This window comes from Mustela erminea, chromosome 1 (genome assembly GCF_009829155.1).
Source record: "Mustela erminea isolate mMusErm1 chromosome 1, mMusErm1.Pri, whole genome shotgun sequence".
Classification (NCBI taxonomy): Eukaryota; Metazoa; Chordata; class Mammalia; order Carnivora; family Mustelidae; genus Mustela; species Mustela erminea.
This window is the reverse complement of record NC_045614.1, coordinates 35,076,800-35,089,085: the sequence shown is the minus strand read 5'-3', so window position 1 is coordinate 35,089,085 and position 12,286 is coordinate 35,076,800.

Sequence of the window (12,286 nt, the reverse complement as noted above, 5' to 3'; positions counted from 1 at the left end):
ATATGTATAGTTAAATATGAGTCATTGAGTATGTGAGTGAAATGTATTTTTCTTTGTAAAACAAGTTGAAAAACAGGACTTAAAGTCCCTTGAGGTTTTCTTCTAAAGTCCTAGTCTATTTAAAAATGATAGTAATCCTAATCTGGTCCTAGAGTCAAATACATTCTAACGTTTGTTTGTTTGTATATTAAAGATTCTATTTACTTATTTGAGAGTGAGTGTGTGCACAAGAGCAGGGGGAGGGAAAAGCAGACACCCCCTGAGCAAGGAGCCCCAGGGGCTCGATCCCAGGATGATGGGATCCTGACCTCAGCTCAAGACAGACGCCCAACTGACTGAGCCACCCAGGCGCCCCACATTCTAATGTTTATTAATAAAATATTAACACGTTTAAGTATTGAAACGCTTTGTTAAGATGCAGTTACCAATCTTGTTACTTTTAAATGTAGCACTTAAGGAATGGAAATGATCAAGACTGTGAAAGAACAACACATACTTGTTCATGAGTGATTCACAGGTATAAGCTCCCAGAACACAGTTACCTTACTGTTCACTCGGTGTCCCTTTCCACTGGGCCATCTGCATTCCTCCCCTATAGCCAACCTGCTCACTGCCTGGCACTGTCTGAAAGAATGGATATAAGCAAAGTTGCTCGTGCAAGAAAAGAAAATCAGAGCAGTTGTGGGTTTGATTTTATTACCTGAAAGCTAAGTGGATTCACATAAATCACACAGTGGGCTCAGATCCCCAGATAAGAGGAGAGCACACATCACCATATGGAAGCCTTGTAAAGCTCTGGACTCTACGTGAAACACATTTCGGTAACGTTTTAGACAGACCCATGCGGCACCAGGACAGTGCCAATAACTGCTTCATCTGCAAAACCTCGTCCCTCTCTTAGGAGAAGAACATAACAGAACGACTGCACGATGCGTAACAGCAACCTTCTGACGGGCCTGGGAAGCTGCTGAATCCAGCACACTCAGTCCCGGGAAAGCAGAGAGCTTTGTGTTTGCATCAGCTGGGGCCTCTGTGGGCTTGTGTCCTTGGCTCAGGGTCAAATGGTTGCATAATGCTTCTCATAAGCGAGCCTGCAGAACAAGAAACCAGAGAGGCAAGAATGCTTAGAAGTGCAGCTGGGAAGCCCAGAGACACTCTCCAGATGTGCCTGGGCCCTGGGTCAGGGAGCTCTTTTTTGAAGAGAATTTGCGCTTCCCAGTAGATGGGCCAGCAGGGTCCAAGGTGGCAGACATAGTTGTGAAATGAGTTTTTATTGCCCTGGTTCCGCCATTAATAGTACACAGCGGTTGAAGCGATTTGTGGATAGAATAGCGGCTGACACAATTATTTTGTTGTTCTTGTCATGATGGGCATAAATGTTGTTGACTGGAATTTCGAGATTATTTTGGGTTGTTGAAGCCATTCCTCCTGACCTGGGGTCTTTGTCACAATTTAGCTTCTACAACAAGACAAAACGGAACTCCTAGACCATGTCTTCTGGTTTCCTGAACCCCTGCTTCTTCCACATCTTATGCACACAGGATTCAGTTAGTAGCCTCTTTCTCACCACCCGTGTTAGTGAGAATTAAATTCTATCATATAGTTCCCCTCATTGCTTCGTCATTTAAAACATCTGTATGTTCTAACTTATTTTCATTTATTTTTTAATTGATTTCTTCTTTTATTCATTCATTATCTCAACCTGTGTCTTTTGCCGCCCTGTGCCAGGTGTTTGGGGAACAGAATACACATTGTCCCTGCCCTCATGGATGCCCAGTCTAGCAGGGGCAGTGAGAAGTTCAATACCATTACCCATGCTAGTCTATAAAGATTCAACATATTGTGTCATATTTAATAAGACTATTTAATATTTAATAATAAGACTATTGAAAAATACTGCAAATTGTACAGAAGAAGTGTTAGGGTGAATAAAGATATCAAGAAACTAGAGAAAGATCTAGGCACAGAAACTTAGAGGGAGAGTCTAAGAATTGACAGATTCTCATCTGTTGAGGACAAAAGATCGGGCAGAAAAGTAGACATGTGTCTATATATTCATCTCATATCATAAACTAATCTGTTCTCTTAAGTGGCCCAGGCAGTATTCATGGTAGTTTCCTCTGAGGAATCTTTAGCAGTTTCCCTAGAGTGAAAAGGATAGTTGGTTAAAGAAGACATATGTTAACATGGTTGGTGGTGAGCTATCTGGGGTTGCTGCTCTAGGTCTGTCTTATCATCAGGGTTCCAGAATTTTTCCTTTCTTCTCCCCTTCTATTTTAGAATGTGGCATCCATTCTCAAGATAATGGAGTAAAATGATTCCTGGAGGGGTGCCTGGGTGGCTCAGTGGGTTAAGCCTCTGCCTTTGCCTCAAGTCATGGTCTCAGGGTCCTGGGATCGAGCCTCACATCAGGCTCTCTGCTCAGCCGGGAGCCTGCTTCCCCCTCTCTCTCTGCCTACCTCTGCCTACTGCCTCTCTTCTATCTCCATGTGACTGGAACCGTCTCATCAAGTTACCTGATCAGGAGAGCCTTTCCTGATCTACTTCATCTAAAGAAGCTCCCCGAAACCCAGGAACTCTACTTTTACATCCAATTTCTAGTGCAAAATAGGAAGGAAAGAGGAAACATCATAATTTGAGAACATGTTTTCTAGAAACTCTACCAGTAACTTCTGGTTCTATCTCCATGGCCAAAATTCATATGTGCCCAGCACCATTTCTGTTCCCAATAAAATCTGTTAGCAAAATTTTAATTGAAAAGGGGGTACTGGATAGACTAGCAGGCCCCATCACCCACCCCCAAATGGGACACCCAGAACATGTTGAAATCTTAGGCGTGGAAGAACATGCATGGGAATGGAAGTTGGAAATTATCAACCTATTATCAGCCTAAGGACTCTCCACACAGAACCACAGGTCAGCTTCCCTCTGGCAAACATAGAAAATCTGACTGCCTTCCAGCATTTATTGCTAAAAAGCTTTATTATGTGTTTTTCCTCAAATAGTTGGAGCTTCAGAAACCTTGCAGTGCATTTTATGTGCATGTGTACAATGTACACATATTTTCATATTAATAGATCGGATATCTACTTAAACACTGAAGCCTGTCTGTTTACTCCTTTCATGGAGACTAGCTGATGGAGGTCTTAAAAATAGTGATCCAAGAGAATCTTTATTGGTTGAATTGTGATATTTTATATATTTTGGGAAACTTTAATTTTTAAAAATGGCTTATTTTTGGAAGCCCTTGTTTCAGCTATCCCACCCACCCTCTGCCCAAAATACTCTTGATTTCTTATTAAAACAAATACTGGCAGTGGAGAAAGCTTACATATGAAAATACATAGCCCTTTAAATATAATCCTATCTCACCTCAGAAACAGAACATAGAAGCCTGTTTAAACGATGTAGTCTATTTTACAGGCGTAGCTTGTATGAAATTAAAATATAAGAAAATAAATCAAACATTGGCATTAACAAGAGGACATCACTCAGGATCCCAGTGGGAAAGAGCACATTCAGAAAAGCAATTTCAAGGAGAGTTCATTTCTAAAAGAACTGTTTGCAAAGGTAGGAGGAAAGTCCGGGGAGCCGTGGAGATAGTGCAAGAACCTGGGCTGAGTAACAGAGGAAGAGCTATTACCTCTACTTGGCCTAAAGGGGTCAAAAGTAGAGATGTTAGCAGAATGTGGAGGGAAAGAGTTGTGTAGGAAAAGTTGTCTTCAAGAACAGTGACCTTTAGGTCAAGGAACACACCCAGCTTCAGAGATATATAGAGCGATCTTACCGGGAAGTCAAAGAATAAATACCCTGATCTGCTGAGGTTTCCTTTGGCCAAACCAACCATCAGGCTGAGCCCTGTACGAGAAGCCCTCCCTCTGCGGTCCATGCAGGACACATGGGGAAGAGTAGGCCTGGTGGGGTAAATAGAAGGCGTCACACACAACAAGTTAGGGATGTGTCCATCTGTAATGTAGGGGTTTTTTTTAACCTCTTGAGATACAAATGCTCTTCATAATAAGGGGATGTGTAACATTATGCTGTATTTGTCAACTTAACATATCTCCTGCTGTCACCAAGGGTACTTCAAAGCTACCCTGCTACCTTTCCAGAAACCACCTACAAAAGTTAATTGATAGTGCACTCTTGTTAACACACGAAGATTTGACATTATTAGTCTAATTAAAAGGATTTTAACAGTCTAACCCTCCCCTCTGCTGATGCCCACATACTCCAGTCAAAGTAAATTAAACCCATTAATCAAAGTGGTAGAAATGATATAAAGTGCAGGATACAGGCAGAACCGAGAAGAGACTAACAGCCTTCATTATGTTTAATTTTGTTCCCCAGCAAAGGATAATAAATTCAAATTGTAACATCACAATAAAATATTTAATTATTCAAGAGCAGGGCAACACACATTATAATTACCACCCTTTTATGTGTCTTTATTTAGGTGGTAATAGAGGCATTAATGTGGCCCAGCCAATCTTAAGCTAAAGATTTAAAGTAAGATCTCAACCACTCTGTCACCCTGGAAGATATCCCCACCATGGGGAGCTTGCCTTGGGACATGAACAGGTGGTGACTTGAGAGTTGGGTATTCATTCATTCATTCTTAATTCAGCAGATCTGAGTTGAGTGCCAGCTCTATAGGGTCCTCATGGTTCCAAACAGTGAATAAGCTGATGGATTCACTTGAGGACTGGAACAAAATCCATCTCCTTATCTTAACCTTGAAGCACTCAGACTTCTCAGACTTCACCTCTTGGCATCTTCCTCCTTGCCCACCACTTTCCTGCCACCAGGTGTTTTGCCCTTTCTCTAAATGCAGCCTAGTTCTTACTTCATGTGCTGTGCATTTGTCTAGAATTCTGTTCCTCCAGATCTCCGTGTGACTGGTACCATCTCATCAAGTTACCTGACGAGGAGACCCCTTTCCTGATCAACTTTATCTAAAGAAGCTCCCCCAAACCCAGTTATTCTACTTTTTAAATATTCTTCATAGCACTTATCACTAACCAAAATTAGCTTTCTTACTTATTATTGCTTATCTCTTCATTTATCCTCAATGCAGTATAAACTACACAGAAGGGAACTTGTCTGTTCTTAGCACTGTATTCTCAATGTGTATGTAGCCTGGCACATAGTAGATTCTCAATAAGTATTTGTGACCAGGGCTACTCATTTTTTTTAAAGACGGTGACAATAGAATTTCCCATCCCGTATTTTATTTATGCATAAGTACATCCCTATCAAGAAGTGATGACTAATTCCCCATCTCTTCAGTATACGTAGGTGGACTTTTATTGGCTTATATCCAATACTATAAGGTGGAAGTGATACTGTATAATTTCAGAGGCTGTCATAAGAGATGGTACCTCTTGCCTTTGGTCCAAATTAACCCACCTGGAGAGGTCCTGAAACTACCTAGAGAGAGAAAGAGAGAGAAACTGTCCATCCATCGTCTGGCTACTCCATCCCCATGCTATCCCACATCCAGCTACCATCGGCCTTGAAACCACATGGGACACCCTGAGCCAAAACCACCTGAGAGAATCTTTCCAAAATTCCTGACCCATCGAGATTAGAAGAGAGAATACGATGATTATTGATTGAAACCACCAAGTTTTGGAGTGGTGTACCACAGTAGATAACCAGGATAATGAACAACACGCTGAATGAGTGAATGAACTAACAAGTTCTTACTTCCAGTTTGATTCAGAATGGAGATAGGAACATCGGGATGTTGAGCATGGAAGTACATATTTCAGAGATCTTGGTGTCTGTAGAAAGAAAATATTTTGGCAAAATTGCAGTATCAAGTGTGGATCAAATAATGTCTCCTCTGGAATAGTGTAAGACATGTTTTACCTCTGTGTAGGAAACACAGAGGTAACACAAGTTAACAATTTTCATGGTAGATACTACTAATTAATTATGGCATTCTTTCTTATTAGCTGTGGCTTCACAGTCCCTTCCAGACAGCCATTAACAATTGGTAAGTGTTGGCACTCAAAATTTTTGCCATACCACCGGTAAGGAGACGCCAGCATCCCAGAAGAGCACTACAGGTTGTAGTCTCTCCTTACTTCCTACTGCCTCTTCCCTGAGATTTCCGCAGTCACGCCAGAACAAGGGGAAGCATGAGAATTTTGCAAGTTGAAGACGTTAGGGCTGGTCTGTCAATACTTCTAAAATTCTATGGTAACATCTGTTTTCATTCCTGATGAAGGAGACAGCATTTGTTTAAAGGTTCCAGTAGGAACTTCTCACCGGTTGATATGTCTACATGGAGATCTCGGTTGAAAAGAATTTCCCCAGAATTTTTGGAGGATTGTTAAGATGGCGCTCATATTTTCAAAACCTCTTTCAGTTGGTTTGTGTTGGGAAGCAGTGGGTCATTCGTTCTGCAAGGATTTCGTGTACTCCTAATTGCTTCATGTTTTCATATCTCTTTCTCTTTTATCCACAGACACAAGTCTATTTTCATACATAAAAATTGACATTGTCTCATTATTCACTTCAATGTGGAGCTTAGGAAATCTAAATTCTTTCAGTCAAAGGCATTTAGTTATCTCACATGCTGCTTTCATCCAGCAATCTATCCTAGTTTCTTATACAGTCAATGGTCACTCTTTCAGAACTGTAATATTGGCTGGCATCTCTTAGAGACTTCCACTGTTCCATGTAATATAATTATTTTTGCAATTACTTTAAGTCAGCCAATTACAGTGAAACTCCTTGAGGGCAGAAACCATTTCTGTCTCATCTTTGCATTCCCTGGAGAATCTGGGAAAAACATTCTCCTTAAAGGCAATTCAGGGAATCCAAAATATCAGTGTTGTTTTGCAACTCAAATTTCTTGCATTTCACATCCAAATATCTCTTTGACATTTGTAATCTGAACAAGGAAGTATATTAGGGTGCCATTCTGATCAGTAAACTAAGGTTCTTTTTTTTGTTTTATTTTTTATTTTTTCAGTGTTCCAAGATTCACTGTTTATGCACCACACCCAGTGCTCCATGCAATACAAGCCCTCCGTAATAGCCATCACCAGGCTCACCCAACCCCCCACGTCCCTCCCCTCCAAAACCCTCAGTTTGTTTCTCAGAGTCCATGGTCTCCCATGGTTTGTCTCTCCCTCCAATGTCCCCCAACTCACTTTTCATTTCCTTCTCCTAATGTCCTCCGTGTTATTCCTTATGTTCCACAAGTAAGTGATTATCAATTATCAATTATCATATGGTTTCACTTACTTGTAAACTAAAGTTCTTATCTGGAGACATAACTGAGTCTCCCAGCCCTGAACAGGGGCTTTTTGGAAATGCCGGAGAAGTGTATTTTGTCAAAAAAATGTGAAGGTGTTGTAGCTGACGTATAGTGTCTGGCACCAAGGATGTTAAACATACTGAAATGTGAGGAACAGACCCATTTAATGAGAACTTGTCCTGCTAACATGTCAACAGTGTCCCCAGTGAGAACACCACTGGGTTATTTCCCAGCTGTGTTAATAATAATTGTAGGAGTATTTTCACTTATTTTATGCCACACTACCTGAAAGGGTTACTGTGTGTGCTGCTTCTAGTTTAGTGTGCATTAGAATCACCTGCAGGACTGATTACAGTGCAGATTCCTAGGCTGCTCCACAGACCCTAGAGTGTGTGATTCGGTAGGTCTGGGATGAGACTGCAAAATTACATTTTTACAACTTCCCAGGGAGTGTTAATGTTGCTGGTCCAGAGACCATCCTTTGAAAATCCCAAATCTGCACTAATGTAACCTCATGATTGTCCTCTGTGTTACATTCTACATTATCCTTATTTTTCGGGTGAGAATGCCAAATTTGAGACGTTAAATCTACCACTTGTCCGCAACTACACAATTAAGATTTGAACCTAGATATTATGAGTATTGTTTAAGGAGTGAGCCAACACACTCATTTGTTGGGGCAGCATGGAGAGAAATGAAAATGAAGGTTCTGGAGCCAGGCCACTTGGGTTTACTATTTCCTACTTTTGTGTTCTTAGAAAAAAAAAAAATTATTCAAACTCTCTGAGCCTCAGTTTCCTTGATCAGAAACAGTAGCAATAATGGTTCTTTCTCAGAGAGGTATCATAAAGATAAAATGAGATAATGAATGAAAAGCTTAGAATATTCTAGTCTGGAAGAATGAACTCTCAAGGAGGTTATATTCCAGTGGAAAAGCCAAATAGTAAACCTGTAAACTATAAATCAGTAATTCCAAACATTGGAAATGCCATAAAGAAATAGAATAAGGAAATGGGTTGGAGGTAAAAAGTGGGGGTGTGGAGGTCTAAGAGGAGTCTTCCAAAGAGATGGCATTTGAGTTGAGATATGAATGACCAGGATTCAGTCACCCAAAACTGGAGAATGAGTGCTCCAGGCAGAGGCAAGAGTAGGTACAAAGGCACAATGGCAGGAATATATTTTCCTTATCCTAGAAACCGAAAGAAAGCCAGTGTTGGCGGGAAATGAGGACATGTAGCTGGGCGTGGAGAGTGGAGACGGAGGGAGGCAGGGTGAGGAGTAGAATGGGGGGAGATGGCATCAGAGAGGCTGGTGGGTAGTTGATGACCACCAGTCTTGTAAGGTATGACGACAAGCATGCACTTTCTTCCAGAGGTGGCGGAAGGCCGCGGAAGCACCTCAAGCAGGAGAGTGACCTGATCAGATTTGTTTTTTTAGCAGATCAGTCTAGCTGCTATATCAAGAATGGATTTTGGCAAGTAAGAGTGGAAGCACGCAGCCGGCTTATGGAGCCACAGTGTAGACCATGTGACTCGGACTAGGGGGGTGACCAGAGAGATGAAGAGAAGCAAATGGGTTCAGAGTATCTGGGGCTTACTAATAGGTAATATATACGGAGGAACAGCGCATTGTGTTAGCATCAGGGTGGGTGGCAATGCAGTCTGCTGCTATAGAGTAGAAACATGGTTGGAGTTTAAAATAAAAGGGTCTGTTTTTTAAAAAAAATTTAAAAATGATAAGTTCTGTTTTGTTAGGCCACAAGAAAATTTTGGGGAGTTATGGACAGATTCACTATCTTGATTGTGGTATTAATTTCACATGTGTACACACAGGCTGAAATTCAATACTTTCCATGCTTTAAATATGTGCCATGAGTCCGTTATACCTCAGTAAATCTCTATTTTATTTTTTTTTGTTTTTATTTTTTGAAGATTTTATTTATTTATAGACAGACAGAGATCACAAGTAGGCAGAGAGGCAGACAGAGAGAGGAGGAAGCAGGCCCCCCACTGAGCAGAGAGCCAGACACGGGGCTGGATCCCAGAACCCTGGGATCGTGACCTGAGCCAAAGGCAGAGGCTTTAACCCACTGAGCCACCCAGGCGCCCCCAAATCTCTGTTTTAAAAGGCTGTGAAAGAGAATCATGATATGCCTGCCCCAAATATGCCGCTTTGGCATAAGAATTATTTTGAACAGAAGGCGTTTGTGTTCCTGATATCCCTTATCAGCCTAAAAGCAGAGCCTCCCAAGAGTGCTCAGTTGTCATAAATCCCCTCCAGAGAGCTACTCTAATCTTCTCTTCTGTGAGAGTCGTCGGCACCACACCCAGACAGACATCAGAGACTGTCACTATCCCGTCTCCCATCTATTCTGCCAAGGGCCCCTTTACCTTAAAAAAAAAAAAAAAAAAAAAAAAAAGTCATTTTGTTTCCAAGGTCCCTATCTCCCCTCCCTTCTAAGAAATCATTTTTTCTCCCCCAGTGCCCTTCCGCTCTTCTCTTTCCCCTATTAAGTGAGTATGTAAGCTCTGAAGCCTTACCAACTCCTTTGGATATTCGCTTCTGTATGTCCCTATGAATGTAAAATTAAAATTGGCAAAATGTATATATATGCCTTTTCTCCTTTACCTGTTCTCAGTTTAATTCCCAAGTCCCCCAGCCACTGAAGGTAAGAGGGGAGAGGAAAAATTTCTCTTCCCTTATAGCAATAATGAACAACAACCAAAGAAGTGAGATGTTTTTTTACCCAGTAAAGATAAGCTGTTGGACATAGGAGCTATGTCTCTGAGATATCTCTTGACAATGCCAAAAACTCCGGGGTGAAATCTGCAACCACTCAGCACCAGGGCTGAGCTTGGCTAAAGGAGCACAGAATTAGACTTTCGATTTGGATTCTGTTTCCTTTCAGATCTGGAATATATACGGAACCTTCAACAGACTATTTGACTTCCTATCTGTATGGGTTTTGCATTAGTAAAATAAGGAACTCACAGTTGACTGTTGGGAGGTGAGTGGGTGCTGTCATAGAAGTATTTGGATAAATTAAAAATGCTCCACAAATCTCGACTGCTCTCAGTATTACTCAGTAGGAGAATGCCTCAAAGATACAATAGTTTGGAGAAAATCCTTGGTCAAAACTGAGACTATAGGGAAGAAACACAAGCAAAACTAACATCTTGGAAAGAACAGAGAACTTTATTTTGTACTTATCTGATGTCTAGAACTTAAGGCTCTTCTCTGTGTTAATCTTGAGGACAATAGAACTTAGTTATTCTTCCTGGACTGTACCCAAAGTCATGGTCTACAGAGTATACGTGATCTTGTACCTTTTAAAAATCATTAAATAATTATTATGCGAACTTTGAGATGGGAATAGTAATCAGTATTTCAAATGTTCCATGAGTTTGATTTTTCTCTTTACAAAGCCTTTTCTGCAAGATTAACTGTCTGGTTGAGGTGTGTTTAAAAATAAATAAATAAGATAATACTGAGCTGGGCAGTTAGACACAAGCAGCCAGTCGTAGAAAGGCTCATTAATCACTGGTTTAAATCCCAGGGTCTCCAACCATCCAAATTAATGCCTGAGATCTTGACTTGAGTCATGAATACGCTAACAGATCAGCCATTCCAGACCTTGCCTGATAGAGCCAGTGGGTCCTCAAATGACATGAATGCTCTTCGATTTCAAGCACATATATTTAAGTTTCCAAACTCTTTTTTTCCCCAAATAATAACTTTATTATATAGATAGAACACAATTTGAAAAGAGAGAAAGGGTAGATGTATCACCATCTACTACAAAGTCCTGTATTTTAAAAAAGTGGTAGAGGCCACGTCATGGTCAGCTTTAACTTAGACACATGGCTCCCCAAATCATTCTACTAGCTCACGCAATTAGTTCCAATTTTGCAGGGTAAACTGGCTTTGTTGATTTTTTAAGAGATGTTTGTTAGACAAAAATACTGCCTACAATGAAGGGGTGATGTGAAGAAATTTCAAGGGTAATTTTACCTGTACAGCCATTTTCAACTCACACGCAACCATCACCAACTAACTCTGCCTAAGAGGTATGCTGCCCTTAATGGCTCATCTACTCCGTTCAAGCCTTCACATACAAGGCTTAGAAGATAGTAGGCAGTGAACAAATGAGAACTGTAGCACTTGTAGTAGAAACCACCATAGTCACGGGTTTAGTAGTAGTCATCGTAGTCGTAAACGACAGCTGAGGAAAGATCTCTTTGAACAAATACTAGGCATTCTCAGACTCAAAACAGAGCTCATTGTAATGGTGCTTAGAGGTTTCTGGGCACCCTCATTAAGGAATTGTCCTGAATAATTAAGCAAATTTAGAGTCTGGTGTTCATTCCTTTAGGAGATTATTTCCAGGGGAGGTGATAAATGGTCATTTGTAGAGAGACAGTTCTTTGTTCTACCTATAATCACATCATACTGACATTCTACTCTGTGATTTTTCAAGTGGAGACACTCATTTATCCTGCAGACTGTTTAATTATTAAGTTTTCTAGTACAGTCTCAACTAAAGAAAGAACAGAAATTCTAGATTAGGAAACAAGCAGTTTCTATCAAGTGTTAGGGTGAAACAGAGTTGTGCATGACCTGATTAAATATTAATGTCCAGAGCAATTTGTATTAGCTCTTATGGGTTAAAAGATTCACCTTTACCTTCTCTTTAGGTGTATATTTGATATTTATAGATACATGAGTTTATCAGTAATTTTTATTTATTTTTTATTTATTTTTTTTTCAGTTCATTTTTTTTAAATTTTTTATTTTTTATAAACATATATTTTTATCTCCAGGGGTACAAGTCTGTGAATAGCCAGGTACACACTTCACAGCACTCACCAAAGCACATACCCTCCCCAATGTCTATAACCCCACCCCCCTTCTCCCAATGCCCCTCCCCCCAGCAACCCTCAGTTTGTTTTGTGAGATTAAGAGTCATTTATGGTTTGTCTCCCTCCCAATCCCATCTTGTTTCATTGATTCTTC